Raw genomic sequence first — 20,889 nt, 5'->3', positions numbered from 1 at the left:
GAGACTTGTGCATGCCCCTGGGGTCTCCAGTGGATTCGCCCCGCTCCTCTTCCTCAAAAACTCTGTTTATGTTTTGACATGCATCAAAATTTCCTCTTGATCATAAATGTAGATAACAAGATTCTTATGTCATTACATCACCATCCAGTTAATGTCTAAAAAATTAAAAATTTGAACTAGTTGAAAATCTCATAAAATAGAGCCTTATAAAATCAAATTGAAGCACTTGATTTGAAGCACTTGATTTGCAAAGCTCAAATAGCATCAGGATCATATAATTGGCACCAATGCAAGATGAAGATATGGTAGTTAATTTGATGTTTCCATTCATATTGATATAAAGCAATGGTATGCTAAATGATTGCTCATCATCAAAAGCATCATATAACATGCATTGGTGATTTTGATATTAAAAAAACATAAATGCAAATAAACAAAACAAAAATGGAATATCACGTAATTCATATTTCCAAAGAGCAAGTTGAATGATATGTCTAACAACAAAAAAACAAGATTAAATTTGAAAAAATAGGAAAGCACAAGAAAGGAGAAGTCACGGAGAAATCTCAACCTAATTTCATCAAGTGATTGGATCTGACCTATAAAAAACGAACCATATTCCACATTAACACCCACGAAAAAAAAACCATCCGGAAGCAACAAGAAAAATGCTCATCTCAAAGTAGCGACAAAAAATTGGTTTGAGAAAAGCAATAATGAGACATATATATCTCAGGATGACAACAAAGCATGCAACACGGTGATGAGGCATAGGCAGCGATATGTGAGATATATATATATATATATATATATATATATATAAGTTATATGTTCACATATAAATGGTGTGACAAGAAAATATGTATATAAATATATATATATAATAAATAAATAATGAAATTTATAATTTGCCATTTTCTTGTCTTTGCTTGTACTCAAGCCTTTAATCGGAGGTTCCCAAGATTTTAGTTTGGGGTAATTAATAATAGAGGCTTGCCTCTATTAGGAATAGAAGAGTCCACAAAAATAAAATAAATAACATTTGTGATTTGATATATCCCCCGGTGTTTCTTCACCAACACAATGCCAAGGCAGGTATTTTAGAAAATATTATTTAACACCGGGCAAAAATGTTATATTTTAATAAATTAAATAACATTTGTGATTCGATATATCGCCCGGTATTTTTTTCACCGACACGATGCCAAGGCAGATATATCACCCTAGATTTTATATTGTTGAAATGGAATATCCGACTAGTTTATGGTTTATATTGAAGCCCATATAAGGAAATAGTAAGTTGGTAGACTATGATAATCTTTTTGTGGGAATCATTTCAATTCACTAAAGATATTGTTTACTTAAGAGTGATCCATAGACAAAAGAAGGTGTGCCTATATTTCTTTTCATTGTTTTACATGAGGGAATGCTTGTAAGAGTGGAATGGGCTAAATCCCTATATAGCAACCATATAGCATATGTAAATATAAGGCTCAAAATAAAATGGGAGTATCAACCTAATCATTTTCTTTATCGGTGAAGATGTCTTCAAATTCGGTCAAAAGATTATTCAAAGCAGTGAGGAATGGTGCTGGTGCTGTGGATTTCGACCATAGAGTGGGGATCCCGTGTCCGGTGGGACCATTTTCAAGTGCCAATACTCGGCTGGCTGGTCAAGTTGGAGGTGTTTGGATCATGTTGAGGGTGAGATGTAATTTAGTTCCAACTTGGTCAAACCATGCAGTCGGGTGTGAGTGCCGTTGCATTCAAACTCCATCCACAAGTTTCGATAATCGAAGACGACAGGGCCTAGCCCTGAGAGCCACTGTACACCAGGACGAGATCGGCACCATAGATAGGAAGGAGGAATAGGTCAACCTCGAAGAATGCGTTTCCTAGGCGGAGAGCGACTTGGCGGCATTCTCAAGAGCATCCCAATGTTTCACCATTTCCAACGGTCACATGGAGGTGAGGTGATGGAAGGACAGTGAGTTGGAGATGATCAGCAAGACGGGCGTGAACAAAATTGTTCGTTGAGCCACCGTCGATGAGCACCACAACTGGTTGGCCATTGATGGAGCCAGCTAACTTCAGAGTGGAGGGAACTGAACGGCCCGTGAGGGCATGGAAAGAAATACATGGGGAGTCATCGTCTAGGTCACTGGGAGATATAACCGGAGGTGGTTCAGGAGGGGGAGCTTCATCTGCAAGTACCTCGTTGTCGGGATAATCAACCATAAGGCACAAGAACTGGGCCGGGTTGCACTTATGGCCCGGAGTGAACTTATGGTCGCAATTAAAGCATAAGCCTTTCTCACGACGCGCAGCCATTTCCGTAGGAGAAAGATGTTTGATCAGTAGTGGAGTAGTATGAGGCCCTAGTTGAAGAGTGAATGTATGGCCGTGGTGGTGGTGGTCTGGGTGAGAGATGCGCCGCACGGGCAGCATTACATTTGTCCTCCACCAATTTAGCCATCCCAATGGCATCATGAAGGTCGGTTGGCCTGAGAAGGGATAGTTCCCTTTGGATATCGTCCCGTAGGCCAGATAGGAAACATTGGAGAAGACTGTCGGAGCTCAACTCGGTAACCCGAATGGAAAGACATTCGAATTTGCTCAGGTAATTGACAACGGTTGTGTTTTGCTTGAGCTTAAACAACTGTGCTTTATGGTTGATGAAAGTGGATGGACTGAAACGAAGTTCTAATCTCGCTGAGAAGGCATCCCAAGTTGTAAGTTGGTCGGTGGCGTGCATCCACTGATACCATTGACGACTGCGCCCGTCATGTAGAACGCAGCCATGGTGAGTTGCTGGTCTGCTGAAACCTGATGGAAGGTGAAAAATTGATTAGCTTGAAATAACCAACCACGAGCATCATCGCCCAAAAAAGAGGAATTTCAAGCTTGGGTAGTCAAGTTGGAGCTAGAGAAGGTGGAGCTGGTATGAGGGCGGTTGATGGGGTGGTAGTGGGTAAAGGAAGCAGTGGTGGTTGGGCCGGAGGTTTGTCGAGTTTGGCGAACTTCACCATCATCTCTGCGACTATAGTTTGCTGGGAGGCTAATGATTTTTGGACTAGGTTAAAGTCACTGGAGTGATGTTGCACCGTGGCGCACAACGCGTCCATTTTGGAATCTTGCTTGGCAAGAAGTTCAGCGAGGTTGAAGAGGTGTTCTTCAATGGCCCAAGACCTGGTCAGCATTCCTTTAGCCATTACACGACTTAACAAAAGCACCAAATGATATGGGATTTAGGAGGAGAGGAAGGATGTGGGATAGGAAGAAGGAAAGATGGGAAGAATGTGAGGAAAGATAGGAGAAAAGAGAAATTAGGAGAAGGGAATACTCATCTATGAGTCCCTTTTTGCCTTGCATGCATTCATTTAAATTCACTTGGAATAAACTGACACGTGTACAAGCTATCCCATAAAGCCTCTAAATGTTGCACACAGCGGGGGACACAAAACCCCAAAAGACTGATCTGATAGGGTGGGGTTGGCCCCCCACATATATGCACATGGACTCCCCCTCAATTAGGCGATGTGGGACTAAACCAGGTTTGCAACACTTGTCCTGAGGTTATTGCTACACCCAAATCAACATGATGAGTAGCAGAGCGAGCCCATCCTTTGCTTTGGTATCATACCAACAGAGATTTTGTATGATGGAGAGGTAGGTTAAGGAGATCTCGAGGACACAAAGGTAGATTATAAACCAGCAGTGGGATCTCTCGGCCAAGACCTCGAGAATAAAATGCTTTCTCTAACATATTGTCACCTATTATGGAGTCACGCGACCTTATCATCCAGTTGCCATATAGATTGTCCTAGATGACTATGAGCTATGACTAAATATGAGATTTATTATTTATGTTTTTTCATGTTATTTCATTTTCTCACATTGTACTTTATTTTGTATTTTACAGTTAGCAACTGTTTGCTTCGCTAAGACTCTTTTATTAAAGTTCATTATTTTCTTGTCTTATTTTATTTTATTTTTAATTTGCGTTTATTAATTGAGCACTAGTTCTTTTTTGCATTAATCAACAAAACAATATTTTTATTAAACTCGAAAACTATATACATATTAAAAACAAACCAGTAAAGGAAAAACAATCAGATCTCAATCTAATTAAAATAATATAAAAAACTAGAATTACAATTAAATACTACTTTCATTAGGATTGTCCTTTTCTTTTAAAATTGACTTCTAAAACAAATAAAATATGGATAAAAATGACTAGGGACCCAGTATCAAATATTAGGCCACAACCACTTAATTTTAATAACAAAGTTCAACAGCATCCTTGTTGCATAAGACATACCCACACTCCAAGTTTAGATATCTTTTCTTTCTTTCTCCAATAAATCTACATAAATCTTCAAGATTTGTAGCTTTGCTCCTTTCTTGCAAAAACTCCAATTTTAAGTTTCCTTCGACTTAAATCCCCAATCTATTCAACAAAACATAAAATGTAATTATATTCTATAATTACAAACACCTTGTCAATGAAGACATATATATGGAATTGGTATTCAATATATGTATATTGTGCATGCTATCAAATTCCTCCACCCTTAAACAATGCTTGTCCTTTAGCAAATAAGGGGAAAAAATGGAGAAGAGTCGATATCATTCCTTGACTTCAAGCCTCTAAATGGGAGTCTTAAAATCTAAGGAAAATTATAAGACATCAAGAAAAGTTTGTAATCTCAACTAGATAGAGGGCAAGTTTCACTCTATTTAAGGTTTCGTGTGTGTGTCTTCAGTCTTTTCTACCTTGTTATCTTTCAACTCAATCTTTTCTACATCTTATTATTATTATTATTATTATTATTATTATTATTATTATTATTATCTCTCTCTAATGATTATGAATAATGGCTTTCACACATCTCTTGAGGTACCCCTTTCTCTCAGTAAAATTATTCAAGAGTGGTTTTCACGCCTCAAAAGTCATAGCTCTTTTGGTTCTCATTTTCCTTTTTTTCCTCTTTTTTTTACACTTTCCCTTAATATTAACTCAACTAAGTCTCTATCCACATAAACTTTCTCTAATTATCTGGATAACTAAGTAGTTAAGGCTAAGTGCTCTAAAACGTGTATAAAGAAGCCAAAAATATAATAAAACAAACAATCAAGTAAATAAAGAAACTCACTCAATATTTATCATTTTTTAAGACTAAGAAGCACGCATTAATATTATCATAGGTCATCATAAGTCGAAGAATTCAAATTATTTGCTGTTTTTTAAACAAAATGATAAATAGTAAAACTAGCATCCTAATAACAATTCGAGGAACTTAACTACTATCCTAACAAAAGGTCAAAATGAGAAGCAAAACATGAAGAATTCAAATATAATAGAAAAAATAAAAATAATAAAACAAAAAAAGACAGCGTCAAACAAAGTCATTAAACAAAGTCAAATGTGAAACTACCCTTCCAGCACTTATTCATAAATAGTATACGAGTAAGTGATACTTTCCTGAAAAATTGAGCATTGCCAATGCACCATTTACACAAATTGATCTAGAATAAAAAAAATTATTTAAAATTAAATTTGTTGGGTTGCCACCCAATTAGTGCCTTCTTTAAATCATTGGCTAGACATATATTGCCACTTTTTATGTCTTATCCAAAATAATTTCTCTAACATCAAACACTTGGAAGCTTTCATAAAATGGTTTAAGGAAATAATCATTCACTTTCCTAGACTTACATGAGTTGTGATTATGTATTTCAACTATACCATAAAGAAACACGTTAGTAATAATCAAAGAGCCTACCCATCTACAGTGTAATTTAATAAGAAACAATTTTAAGCAAGAATGATAAAGTAGAATTTTCTGTCCAACAAAAAATAGTTTTCTAAAAATGTTTTTATCATGAAAAGCCATTGTTCTTTTCTTTTAAATTCTTCAAATCTCATAGGCATCATTATGAATTTCCTCCAACTCTTTCAATTGCAAGTTCCTTTGTTCACTAGCTCATCCAGAGGGATCTTTTAGGACGTGCAGTAGGCCTATAGTGTATTATCAAAGTGTTTTCTCCAAGTCTTTCTATTCGAGCTGATAGTCTTCTCAAGTATGGACTTGATTGTTAACATTCAATCAAACAACATATTGAATTAAAACCTGCCTTGTTCACCATCTTCTTCTCAAGAAAGCACTAGTGTTTTTTGAGAGAGATATAAAAACAGACAAACATCACACCTTTTTATCTAACATTATCCTAAGTATAAAACAAGAGAAATGCTATTTGAGCCGAATTCTCAGGGCCGAATGGCGTGGTTGCCGATGTGGCAACCACGCCATCAATTTTCTCTCTCCTCTATTTAAAAAAAAAACCCCAAATTGAAGCCCTATGTTGAAACGAACTCCTCCTTATCTTGTCTTTGAAGCCGCCGTACCGAAGAAGAAGAGAGATGGGCGAAGAGGTTGCGGTGAGAGAACCCATGGATGCCACTCCCCTCGCCGGTGACCTTCTTGGACAGAACGCCTCCTCATCTCATCTTTGAAGTGTCGTTCCTCATCTTGTCTCCAAACCGAAGAAGAAGAGAGATGGGCGAAGAGGTTGCGGTGAGAGAACCCACGGACGCCATTCCCTCGCAGGCGAGCAGGCCATCTTCTATGCTTTCTGCCGATAGTATGCATATGGGTGTCCTTGCTGCCGTAGATCATGCTGCATCAAGTCGAAGCTCTTTCACTGTTTATTATAATCCAAGGTTTATCGATCTCTCTTCTCTTTAATACCTTTGTTGGAATCCAGTAAACACAGGTTGGTATCATTATGAGAGCCTTTGAGTTTAACTTTTAATTATCAATATTTATCAAAGGAACAACATGTACTTGTCAAGCATAATCACCACTTTAATCCTGAAATTTTCAGGAAAATTTAAGAACAGATCTCTGGAGAATGTTTGCCCTTCAATTTGGGGTTTTTTTTTTTAAAACAGAAGAGAGAGAAAATTGATGACGTGGTTGCCACATCGGCAACCACGTCATTCGGCCTCGAATTCGGCTCAAATAGCATTTCTCATAAAACAACACTTCATAACTCCTTGTCAGTCTCACAGAGAAAGCACAATTTGACCACTTGCTTGCCTCGAACTAATTCCACTAATCTTGATGCTTTTAATCTCCACCATTGATAACTTTTCTCTCCGATCACACCAAACTTACCCAACATTCAAATATACATAAATTACACTTATACCCTCTACTACAACACTCACTCGAACAACCTGAAACACACAAATCAAAACATTTAAACAAAAACTCAGGCATACCTGCTAAACCATTAAGCTCCTCTCCTCTGCTCTTCAATCAGATTCGAACATTGATCTCTATGTTGGACACCTTAGCTTGTGCACTTGTCTCTTGCACTAAAAGATTAATAATATCTATTATAGAAATAGATGGCACATCACTAAGGTGTCTCATAGCATCATAAATATTAAATTTAATGAATTTCACTATCAAATTTCATGGTAAGTGTATCACTATGCACATCAATCTTTGTTGTTGTTGTCCTCAAGAATAGTCTCCCTAACTAAATAGATGTAAAGTTAAGGGAATTATCTTCGTCTATATCAAGCACATAAAAATCAGTAGTAAAAACTAATTTATTAACTTGCACTAAGATATACTCTAGGACTACCTCAGGATACACAGCAGATCGATCGGTAAGTTGCATAATCACACTTGTTTCTTTTAATGAACCAATATTAGAAGATTTTTAAATAGACAAAGTTATGACATTCATTGCAATACTTAAATAGTTGTCTTAACTGCAACATTTCTAATCATACATGGGACAGTAAACATACCTTGGTCCTTGCACTTTAGGGGTAACTTCTTTTGGAGAATAGTTGACACATTTTCTTCCACACTTATCCTCTCATTACCTTCTAGTTATACTCTTTTGTGTATAAGTCTGTAAGAAATTTTGTTTAGTGAAGAACTTGTTTTATTGTGTAAATTAAAGGAATGTTTACCTATACCATGTGAAAAATTTCAAGAATATCCTTATTATCTTTTATTTTCTTAGATTTAGCAAATCTCTCCTAAATAGAAGGTTTAGTTACTTGAACTCTTGGCTAGTCATCATTTACTACCTTAGGTTAATTATATTGTTGTTGGTGAGCTAACACTTCTTTTTCTATCTCCTCTTCTAATGCGTGGCTATGGCTTACACTACCACTTTTTCTGAATTCGTTCAACTCTTTCTCACTTCTTAAGGTAATTGCATTAACATCATGTTTAAGATTGACAATGGATTATGAAGGTAGTTTATCTTGAGATTCTAATCTACTAATAGTGGATGCTAGTTGACTCATTCAAGTCTCTAAATTTAGATGTTTAACCTTGTCTAATGTTGAAATTGTTATTTGAAATGCATTGAGATAAAACCGTATCACTACCCCCACTTCCAAAAACAAGAGATTGAGCACCTAGTTGGCGAGATGATTGCCGACCAGCTCATCCAACCTAGCAACAGTTTGTATTCCGCTCCGGTACTCCTTGTCAAAAAGCAAGATGGTAGCTAGCGCTTCTGTGTGGACTACCGCGCGCTCAACGCTGTTACCATCAAGGATAGGTTCCCTATCCCAACAGCTGATGAATTATTTGACGAGATCAACGGTGCCAACATCTTCTCCAAGCTCGATCTCAAAGCTTGCTATCATCAGGTCCGCATACACCCTGATGATATTGAGAAGACGGCTTTTCGAACTCACGAAGGTCATTATGAGTTCCGAGTCATGCCGTTTGGTTTATCTAACACACCTTCCACCTTCCAAGCTCTCATGAACACTGTCTTCAAACCCATACTTCGTCGCTTTGTTCTCGTCTTCTTCGACGACATCTTGATCTACAGCCCGGCTTGGGAGTGCCACCTCGACCACCTGCGCACTGTTTTCTCCCATCCTTCGCTCTCACAACTATTTGCAAACAAACAAAAATGTGAATTCGGCCACTCTGAAATTGCCTACTTAGGCCATCGTGTGTCTGGTCAAGGAGTCACCGTTGACCCGTCAAAGATTTGCACGATCACCAATTGGCCGCAACCACGCAACACTCGGGAATTACGGGGCTTTCTAGGGTTGACAGGATATTATCGGCGGTTCATGCTTGGTTACGCATCTTTGACAGCTTCCCTCACTGCCCTTCTGAACAAGGACACTTTCGTGTGGACCGCCACAGCATCGGCAGCTTTTGAAACACTAAAGACCACGATGTCCACTACCCCCGTCTTACGGCTACCTGATTTCAGCTTGCCCTTCGAAGTTCACACAGATGCAACCGGAGTGGGTGTCGGCGTCATTTTGGCACAGCAAGGTCGCCCCATCACCTTCTTCAGTAAACAACTAAGTCCTCACCTTCGTGCGTCCTCCACATACAGTCATGAAATATACACGATTACCGAAGCAGTCCACAAGTGGAGCCAATACCTCCTTGGTCGCCGATTCACCATTATCACTGATCATCAAAGTCTTTCGTACCATGGTCCACGAGACCGTCCAAACTCCAGAACAACAATGCTGGCTCACCAAACTCCTCGGTTTCGACTTTGATATTATTTACAAACCAGGCTCACTAAATGGTCCCGCTGACGCTCTTTCTCGACTTCCTACGGCCTCTTTGAACATCCTCCTAGCAACCTCAAAGCCAGTTGCCGCCCTGGGGACGCCCTCCGCCAAAGCTACCAAAGTCAAACCCCGCTAATACATTTGTTTCGTGATGTGCAGGAAAACCCAGCTGCTCATCCACATCATAAGGTCAAAGATGGCATGATTTTCTACAAGGGTCGTGCATTGATCCCTGCCGAGACTGCACTCCAACCTTTGTTGCTTGCTAAATTTCACTCAACTCCTATTGGCAGCCACGCGGGAATTCAACGCACATATGCACACCTAGTATCTGCATTTTATTGGCCCTTGATGCACAAGATGGTCCGCGACTATGTCAACCACTATTCTACGTGCCAGTCCACCAAAACCATCAATACATCTTCCCAAGGACTCATTCAACCCTTACCAATTCTTGGTAAAATATAGGATTCTGTCTTCCTTGATTTCATTACCCATTTGCTTCCGTCCACAGGCAAAACTAAGATCTTAGTTGTCGTTGATCGCCTGACCAAGCATGGCCATTTCTCTGCCTTGGGACCCAACTTCACTGCCATTCAGGTTGCTGCAACATTCATCCGTGATATCGTGCGTCTCCACAGTTTTCCCTCCACCATCATTTCCTATCGAGATCCTATTTTTATGAGCTCTTTCTGGACGGAACTATTTCGACTACAAGGCACAGCTCTAGCTATGAGAAGCGCATACCACCCCCAAACTGATGGCCAAACCGAGGTCCTCAACCGCTGCCTCAAGGATTACCTGTGTTGTTTCGTCGCCGACCAGCCCCGTCAATGGCTCCACTATCTACCGTGGGTAGAGTGGCATTACAACACTACTTGGCATTCCGCTATCAACATGACGCCATATGAAGTCGTTTCCAGATGCCCTCCTCCATCCCTCCTTGACTATGTGGCTGGTATCGCCACCATTCCCACAGTCAACGACCTCCTACTTCAACGTACTTCTATATTGCAAGCACTTAAAGAGAATCTCCAGCGCGCTCAGCAGCGTATGCACGACCAAGCCAATACCAAACGGCGCGACATCACCTTTCAGATCAACGATTGTGTTTATCTAAGGTTACGACCCTATCGACAAACAACAGTCGCTCACCGCCAAAACCATAAGTTGGCACGACGTTTCTATGTACCTTTTCGTATACTTGCTCGCATCGGCCTAGTCGCATATCGTCTCGAGCTTCCTTCAGCTGCATGCATCCACGATGTATTCCATGTCTCCAAATTAAAATGTTGCCATGGGGACCCACCATCCCATCTCATTCCATTGCCTTCCCAGTTTCTCAATGATCGGCCCCTCCTCCAACCAGCCTTGTACCGGGCAAGTGATCCGTCGGAGTTAAGCTTGTGATGAAAAATCCATTTGCCGATGACGATGTTCACGTTGGTGGGGCGAGGAACGAGAGTCCATGTCTTGTTGGCGGTAAGAGCATGAAACTCGTCGAGCATGCCGTTTCGCCATTTTGGGTCCTTGAGAGCGCCATAGTAGGTCTTAGGAATCGGCTAGATCTTGTTAATGTGGAGATCGAGGATGTCTGGAGGAAGGACGCACAGACCGGACTTGCCTCGAGTTTGCATGGTGTGCGCGTTGTTGATCGGGATGATGGGTACGGAGCGCGCGATGGTGGCGCGCGCGATGATTTCTGTGGGTGGCCCATGTGGCCCAGCGGAGAGTGCTGGAGGCGAAGGTTCAGGTGGTTCACCCGAGCTGGCTGGTGCCAGCCTTGTTGGAGCAACAGTGGCACTCGCCAGAGCAACTGAAGGGGTAGCCACACCACCTGGTGTTGATGCACTTGAAAGAGACCATAAAACTGGGTTATCGTGCTCAAGAAAGGTGTAGCTATCTAGGGTGGATTTGGTGGCTTTGGCAAAGGGAAAGGAGACCTCGTCAAAGATGACAAGACAGGGAAATGATGACACGGTTCGTTTGGAGATCAAGGCATTTGTAGCCCTTGTGGTTTGTGGGATAGCCAAGAAAAACACATTCGACGGAACGAGAAGCGAGCTTGTGGCCTGTTGTGGTAGATAGGTTGGGGTAGCAACGACATCCAAAGATATGGAGATGGTTATAAGAGGGTGTTATGTTGTGTAAATAGTGGAAGGGAGTGCGATTTTGGAGTGGTTTTGGTATGGGTGTAGGTTGAAAAGGTAAGTGGCAATGGATAGGGCTTCAGCCCAATAATGTGGAGGCATAGAGGCTTGGAAAAAAGGGAGCGGATGATGTTGTTTGTAGAGCGAATCACACGTTCAGCCTTGCCATTTTGTTGTGAGGCGTGGGGGCATGAAAAACGAAGTTGGAGATCCTTCACAGAAAAGACCAAAAGGGTCAAATTCGATGGAAAAAAATATTATAAGTAGTAAATTGATGAATAGAGATTAGGTTTTTAATGATGCCGAGAGAAACTAAGACATTGTTTAGAGAAAGGTTTTTGGTAGTGTAAGGAATGGCGGTACGACCGGTGGCAGTGACGGGGAGATGGGAACCATCACCGACAATGACGTATTGAGAGTGAGAAGAAGGGAGGGAGCACGAGAGTATACCGGGGTCTATAGAGAGGTGCGAGGTTGCACCAGAGTCTATGTACCAGTCAGAGCCACCTAATGGACGGAGGCTCATGGTGTTTATCGCTTGGATGAAGGTGTTGGCATCCCAACCTGCTAGCGCATGAGACGACCCACCTTGTGCTATCGTCAGATGGGCTGCGGGGTAGGAGCGCTCGGGTGCTGGCCCAAGATGCCTTGGCTCGATACAGAAATGGGGGTCTGCCATGTGCGCGTAGGGGTCGGCATTGGCCAGAGTTGAAAGGTTCCGGTCATAGGGTTGAAGAAGGGGACTGAGCCACCATGAAAGATGTTGCCACTAGGCGAGCAGCCATAGCCACCGCCGGCCTTGGCCAATATAACACCCTAAGCAAGAGCAACCTATGCACCCCTTGTAGCCCTAAGAGACATGTATCCCTGAGAGCTACAGTTACACCACCATGACTCCAAGCATGCATCAAGAGTTTGGAGTAGCATACAAAGAAGATATTGGAGATCTACAGGCATATAATAGAAAGTTAGTCTCGGAATGTGGCCCTACTTCATTGCATTGCAGCTTACTACAGTGTCAATCCTTCACTAACTCGAGATGTCTCGACCTCGGCTTTCCTACCAGTCGACAAGACTCGAAGGATGACAATAACAAGATGTACTAACTCATCATCATCATCATCGTCACTTTTATTTTATTATCCTATATTTTACTTGTTTTTCATTTTTTTATCTTTTTATTGAGTTGTGTATTTTGTAGTTGGCAAGGGTTATATATACCCAACTAAATTATATTTTATTTTAGCTTTTATTTCGTTATGCTTTGTGCTATTTTTCTATAATGTTATTTTATATTTACTTGAGCTATAGTAAATCCCTTGTACTTCACAGGAGGAATTTGAATTGAGAAAAATGGAATTCACTGTACAAGGGAGAAACATGCCCTCAATATGCCCCTTGTTGGATTATCTTGAGGCTAGGTAATTCAAATAACATGCACAGTTCTAGGAGCAACATGCCCGTGTTCAGTTGAAGGTAATTAGACATCTATAACTTGAATTTGGGAAGTACCAAGTATTTTATTCTTCCTCATATATGGTTTTATTGCTATTTATCATCATTAGTGCTTTATTGTGCAAAGTGGGGATAATGTATAATGTTAAGTATGTGGAAAGGGATTTAGGACTTCACTTGTTAGTGTAGACCAATAAGTCTTATTATAGTAGTGTTGAGAGTTTCTTAGTTTAGAAAAATGTCAAGTGTTGAGTAATTCTCCTTTCTACCCGAGTGGTAGCTTTCACTCATCCTATGAGATAGCTCTTTCTCTCATTAGGGCATAACTAGTATCCGACTTGTGAGAGTAGCTTCATACTTCATAGGTGGTAACTCTTTCCACCCAACGAACACAAATAAACAATAAAACTATTTTGTTCCTTCTTTTCCCATTTTTTTTTTCAATTTAGCAAAAGAAGTAAACCTAACTAGTCCCTTTAACATCAAACATGAGTTTCCAATAGAGTTCAAAGAGTGAGTAGTGCACTAAGTGTAAATCGTGCAAAAATTCCTAAAAATTCAAGCAAGAACTAGAGCATGAAAACATTCAATGTTAACAATTCTCCTAGACTTAAGAATACAAACATTGCAACTAAGTTGAACCGCCATTGGCTATGTGAGCATATAACAATCAAGAACAATAGAAAAGATGTGTGCACTATGAAACTCCCCCCCCACACTTAAGTTGTACATTGTCCTCAATGTACTCATGCAAGCTCACTTAAAATATATCATTCAAAAATAGATGTGGGAGAAGCAATCAAAACAATACTCCCCTGACTCCTAGTGTTGCGTTTGATGAAGCAAATTCCATGGGAGTAGTGTTCCAACGGGTTGTGAAGCTCACAAGGCCAAGTGCCAAAGCACCTTGACCGTGCCTATGACTAAGTCTCAATTTCCAGGAAGACAAGACCATCTGCACGCATACACGAGGAGGTTCAGTGAAGCTCAAGAAAAACAAAAATAACTCAAGTGTATAAAAGATGAAGCAATGAATACAACTCGATAATGCAAAATAACATAAACTCAGAAGGAAAATCCTTTCTGAGTGAACAAGTCTAAAAACAAGAAAATAAGAGAAAGTAAAATGCATGAAAGTAAAAGAAAGGTCAAGTGTCGGAGTCGCTCTCGGGCTCCGCTGCTGCTCCTGCTGAAATGGAAGCATATAGTGGGTCCTCCGGTGCTGGGGTCGAGGATGGAGGTGCTGGAGAAACTGAGGATCTGGGTCTCAGGAGATCTCGAAGGAATTCGAATCGGGCCATAAGATCTGTGTGCTGAGCCGACTGCAAAGCCCTAATCTAGGCAACCTCGGCTCGGACAACTCCTATAGCATTCTCGAGCCTCTCAAAGCGATCATTGGCTCGAGATGGTGAAAACATACGCACTGGGGGTGGTTCCTCGGCCGCTGGAGATGCCTCGGTCTCCATCGATGCAGGCTGAGGCTCGGGGGAGGGCTGAGATGCTCCGACATCATCACCGTCATTCTCAGCTATCTATGGGGCTGGTAGGACTAACGCAAAAACCCCTGTCCGAACCCTGCGGACCATGCCCATCAACTGCATCATCTCTAGACCTAGGGGAGCGGGTACACTCGTCTTCTCGGCCCTGCAAATTGAATCCAAGAGACCCATGCCCAGCACTAATCTCGTAATGTAAGGGCCTGAGAAGATCGCTCCCAGTCTAGCATACTGTCCCTGATGTCTGATGTAGTCAGCCAGGATGTGCCCTAAGTGTATCGGTACACGCTCTACCATCAAGTACAAGTACAGTAACTCCTGACGGCTCAAGACACCAGTACTGTCGCCACAGCCATTCACCGACCTACTCATGATGGCGTGCAAATATCTGTAGGTAGGTCGGGAAAGGCACGTGGCCTTGGACAACCCCGGCTCGTACTGACCTTGACCACATAGTACTCTGTAAGCTCTCTGCGGGGTCAAGGTTCCGGGGATAATCAATGAGGCAAACTCGTGCATACTCCTCTAGGTCGTGAATGCCTCCTCGTATAGGCCAAGTAGTACAGAAAACTGCGTAATGCTCAAGCTATGGTGGCGTCCAAATACTCTGAACTGAATGGTGCCCAAACTGTCGAAGCTCGCATACGCTCTATCAAACTCGAACGAGGAGGGCACCTCCAGTGTAAACTCTCGGATTGCTGGCTCTCTAATAGTCAGCAACTGCCGCCAACCGCCTTCTGAAACTAGATCCTCGATTTCATCGGCGAACTCATCACCCTCACCGAAGCTCCCGCGATGATAGTAGCATCCGAAATCAAGTCCGTCCGAAAATGGAGTCTCGACAATCGCTCATAACGGACTCGATGTTTGGGGAATCGCAAAATCGCATGCCCTCGGGCTCGAGAGGATGACTCAAGTGGCCTCTTATCGCCTTGCTCTTTGACCTAGGGTGCCATGATCCGCCAAATTTAAACAAAATTAGTCAAACAAGTTGATAAAACAATACTGCAAAAATCCACACGGTCGTGTGGAATTTCCGCACGCCCATGTGGATTCACGGGGCGTGAGAACCGCACGGCCAAGCATCAACAATCCAAAAATACAACTCAATAATATCTCTAACTTCGTTCTAAACATAAATCATTGTTCCAATTGAAGAAATGAAGCATTATTAGCCAGATTAATCAATAGAAATCATGAATTGACGAAGAAGATGATGAAAAAGGATTTACCGACGAGGAGGAGTAAGAAAATGAAGAGCCGGCCGGAAAACTTCGCTATAATCCCACTAAACTGACGCTATGGACTCGGAGAGTAGTGTGAGAGTGTTTTCAAGTGAAAATAAGTTGTGAGGAGGGAGAGAAATCATCCTCTTTTAAACGGAAATCGCGACTTTTGACGTTCTGTGCATTTACACGGGCGTGTGGAAATTCCCCACGCCCGTGCGCCTCACTTCAAAAGCTCCACAAGGGCGTATGCACGCCCCTGTGCGCTCTCGGGAAGAACTCTCACTGACTTAGAATGATCTCCCACGGGCGTGCGGAAATTACCCACGCCCGTGTCCCCGACCCATAGGGGCAGACGCACGCCCCTGTGGCTTCCCTGGACATCCGAGAAAGATATCAAGTCTTCCACACGCCCGTGCGGAAATTCCCCACGGGCGTGGACATTCACAAGCCCAATTCACAGGGGCAGCCGCACGCCCCTGTGTTTTCTCGGGATGGAGAGAGCAACCTGCAGAGTTTTGCACGGGCATGCGGAAATTACCCACGCCTGTGTGTGGTTCACAAGGTCACCCACAGGGGCGAGTCCACGCCCCTGTGTGTTCTCGGGAAAATCTGTCCAACTTTGCAGCAAGGCACACGCCCGTGCGGAAATTACCCACGGGAGTGCGCCAGTCGCATGTTCGTCCAAAGGGGCAGCTGCACGCCCCTGTGCCCTCTCTGGATGAGTTCACAGTATACATCCACGGGCGTGCGGAAATTCCACACGCCCATGTGTTTTCTCTAGATGACTTAGAAAAACCTGCAGGCTCTGCAGAACTAGTCTGAACATGTCTACACACTCAGATCCTGCCTTATTATGCAAAATTTACTAGATAAAAACACAAAATAGAACTCAAACGACCAAACTTCACCAATTCGCAACAAAACACACAATGAATTCTTTTTTAAAGACCCACAATAAAATTGCAGCACAAACACTCAAAAATTAAACACCAACACTTAACAACTTATTCATGCAAACAAACTAAACTAAAAGGTACGAAAACAGTAAACACTTGGGTTGCCTCCCACGAAGCGCTTGTTTAACATCACTAAGCTTGACGTATCTTTCTTACCTCACGGGGGTTCATGAATGAAGGTTGCCCTCTTACCCATAACTTGAAAGCATGATGAGCAAAGTCTCTTGAGGGTAGAGGGTGTACTATCGAGTTTCGGACCACCTAGCAATCGTTCGTCCAACTTTCTTGGCTCATGTACGTCTCCAACAGTCTTGGGGCGTTTTCGGTGGCGTCTCCTAGCCCTCTTCATTTTCCGGAGCACATTCTTCAAGATCCCCGGGGTAAATGTTTCCTCTCCATTCGAACCAAGCATCATTACTTCTTCATTGCTCTCCTCTTGGTCGAACAAACCTTCATACAGATCCGGGTTGAACATTTCCTATATATATTCATCAACAATCTCATCAGTAGTGTCTAGAAAATACAAAGTGTCATCAAAATCGAGAGAATACCGCATGGCTTCAGCAAGGCGGTAAGTGAGCTTATCGTCTCCGACTCTCAATGTGAGCTCTCCGCCGTCCATGTCAATCAATTCTTTGGAAGTCCGCAAGAAAGGTCTCCCAAGTATCAAGGGTACATTTGCATCCTCATCGACATCTAGCACTACAAAGTCAATCGGAAAAATGTACTTGTCCACCTTGACAAGCACGTCTTCAAGATGCCTCTCGGATGTCGTACCATTCGGTCCGCCAATTGTAAAGTCATCCGAGTAGGCCTAGGCTCACCCAAGCCTAGCTTTTGGAAGAAAGTATATGGCATGACGTTGATACTTGCCCCTGAATCCGCCAATACCATTTCCTCACCTAAGTTGCCGATGTTACACGGAATAATGAAGCATCCCGGGTCCTTCTTCTTGTTCGGCATGTTCTTTTGCAACACCGCCGAGCATGAAGTATCAAGCACCACTGAAGCACTCTCCTCCAATTTCCTCTTGTTGGTCAATAGGTCTTTCAGGAACTTCGCATACTTAGGCATTTGAGCCAAAGCCTCAACAAAAGGAATGTTGATGTGGAGTTGCTTGAACAAACTCAGGAACTTCTTATACTGTTCATCCCATTGGTCATTCTTCAATCTAGAGGGATAAGGGATTCTTGGCTTGAAAGGTGGGGGTGCCACCTCTTTCTCTTTGTTTGCTCCCTTCTCAACCTCTACAACCTCGGGTGCGTGTTCTTTCGACTTCTCACTCGGAAGCCTCCCCTCAACCTCACGACCACTTCTCAAAGTGATCGCCTTCACATGTTCTCTAGGGTTGGTTTCCTTGTTGCTTGGTAAACTTCCATGTGGCCTTTCGGAAAGAGATTTCGCAATTTGCCCCACTTGATTTTCAAGATTGTGTAAGGAGGCGGTGTGATTGCGAAGTGTAGCCTCGACTGATTCAAACCTTGTGTTTGCTGATTGAACAAATCTAGCCAAGTGCTTCTCCAAATCTGTCATTCGGGTTTCCAAGCCTGAAATTCTGTTTTCCACTTGAGGGGCTTGTTGTTGTTGTTGGAACCCCGATGGCCCCATTGTCTTTTGTGGTCCTTGATTACTCCATGAAAAGTTGGGATGATTCTTCCAACCTGAATTGTAGGTGTTGCTGTATGGATTCCCTTGAGGTCTCATGACATTACCTACAAAGTCAACATTCTCAACTGAAGAAACATTACCTATGACGATTGGGCAATCGGAGGGAGCATGTCCTCCACCATAACCGGTGCAATTGGTCACGGCCGCAACTCTATTCGAAGCTATAAGATCTAGCTTCTTACCCAGACTCTCCACTTGGGCCGCCAATGAAGTTACCGCATCAATTTCATGGAGACCGGCCACCTTTTTCTTCTCCCTAGCGTTACACTGGTAGCTATTTAACCCCATTTCTTCAATCAATTGACGTGCTTCATCGAGGATTTTGCTACCTAAGGTACCTCCTGCCGCCGCATCCAAGAGTTGCCTTGTACTCGGGTTCAAACCATTGTAGAAGGTTTGAACAATCATCCACTCCGGGAATCCGTGTTGCGGACACTTTCGTAGGAGTTCCTTGAACCTTTCCCATGTCTCAAATAGAGACTCCAATTCCGGCTGCATAAAGGATGAGATCTCATTCCTAAGCTTTGCTGATTTTCCGGGAGGGAAATAACGGGCTAGAAAAGCTTCTACCATCTCCTCCCATGTAGTGATTGATGCTCTAGGTAATGAGTGTAGCCATTGCTTCGCTTTCCCCTTTAAGGAAAATGGGAAGGCTCTCAATTTGATGGCATCATCCGTCACACCATTTATCTTCAACATGTCACACACCTCGAGGAAGCTCTCTATGTGACTGTTTGGATCCTCATCGGTCAAACCGTTGAATTGTGCGGACTGGTGCAGAGATATGGATGAATGCGAGCTTTAGCTTGAAGTTTTTGAGTCAGTAATTGGGGGACGCACAATACTCGATTGTGTCCCAAACATCGAAGGTCCAGCATAATCGGATAGTGTTCATTGTTGCTCATTTTGTTCTGCTATGTTTTCAGATCCTTCTACTTCCAAATCAGTTGGATTAGGCTGTTTGTGTACAGGTTCTTTCCCTTTCCTTCGAAGTGTACGTTCAAGCTCAGGGTCTCCTTCAATCAATATTGATGGATTCCCTCGGGTCATAACCTGGAGCTGCACCAAAAATAAAGAAAAAGAAAATCAGAACGATGATAGAATAAGAAGATATGAATTAGACTGTGTGGTGAAATAGCTAAGAAAACAAAGTGCAAAGTATATCTAAACGCTTAGCTCCCGGGCAACGGCGCCAAAAACTTGACAAGGTCCCCTTGCGTATATCCCGCAAGTGCATGGGTTTGTCGAAGTAATAATCCCGGGTGAGCGGGGTCGAATCCACAAGGAGTAGGGAGTAAAGACACTTAATTCGATTCTTATCTATGTGGAGTATCAACAATAATAAGTGTGGTAATGATTCAATTCTCAGAAATTAAAAGCAACAGGTAAGAGAGCAAAAGTAAGGAGGAGGCAAGGCAATCGATAAAGATGGGGTACTCGGATGATGCTTTACCTAGGATAATCGCTTCAAGTGCAAGAACTCTCTATTATGCTTCCGAATCAATGCAATGGTGAGTCGTGGAAATCCTTACATACATAGTCCCAAATCTAAGGTCAACTATGTCTAACTCTATACATGTCCCGGAGGAGAAATCGAACAATCTCAACACCTCGCACTGCATGACAGAGTTGCAATGAGCTCTAGGGATTCCAAATGATAAATCTCTTCCTAGATTTAGACCCTAACCCTTTGGTCCGAGAGGAAGGTCTCTAGCCACAATTAAGCTCTAGATACTAAGATCATCTCAACGCTTCACTCCATTGCACGCGCAACTAGGGCCCCAGTGGAGGTTCATCCCTTAGACCATTCACTCTATTATGGCCGCAAAGAACTCGAGGAACGGAGGTAGAATCTATCACGTCGGAGGGAAAGGGGACGCCCTCTGCACCTCTCGACTCACCCTCTCAACCCTCTCCAACCTAGCTTTTGTCTAACGCTCGTGGTGTGTCACTCACTCACAAGGTTACCAACAAGAACTCTCAACCCTAGTGTCACTCTAGGGAAATGTTCATACAATCAAGCATTCAAGGTTGGAACTCACAATAAACATCAATTTATTGAAAGCATAATAAAGAAGTTCAAAGAAACGAATACATCCTAGGGTTCACAATCACCCAAGTACCCACTAGGGGTTTAGCTCTCCATGGAGCTAAGTACAATCAAAGAAATTGAATGTAAAAGCAATGAATCTATAAAGAAACCCCCTCGATGGTCGTGTCGATAGTCTTGTGGAAAGTCCTTTACTCGTCGTCCAAGGATTCCTTCGTCCGGTATAGGATACGCCTCGATCGAAGCTCCCCTACCAACCTTCTTCCTAATGGGATCACGATGTCAGAGCCATAGAA

General features: G+C 42.5%; 1 non-coding gene across 1 annotated transcript; it reads left to right on the top strand.

Annotated features, from left to right (window-relative positions):
- Positions 1-18,961: 18,961 nt before the first annotated feature.
- On the top strand, positions 18,962-19,068 carry LOC120266001. The gene has a single exon (XR_005537845.1). It is a non-coding gene; the product is annotated as a small nucleolar RNA R71 (small nucleolar RNA).
- The last annotated feature ends 1,821 nt before the right edge of the window (positions 19,069-20,889 follow it).

The sequence above is a fragment of the Dioscorea cayenensis genome, chromosome 7 (genome assembly GCF_009730915.1).
Source record: "Dioscorea cayenensis subsp. rotundata cultivar TDr96_F1 chromosome 7, TDr96_F1_v2_PseudoChromosome.rev07_lg8_w22 25.fasta, whole genome shotgun sequence".
Classification (NCBI taxonomy): Eukaryota; Viridiplantae; Streptophyta; class Magnoliopsida; order Dioscoreales; family Dioscoreaceae; genus Dioscorea; species Dioscorea cayenensis.
Note: the sequence above shows the minus strand (reverse complement) of the source record. Positions and strands in the feature narration are given on the sequence as shown.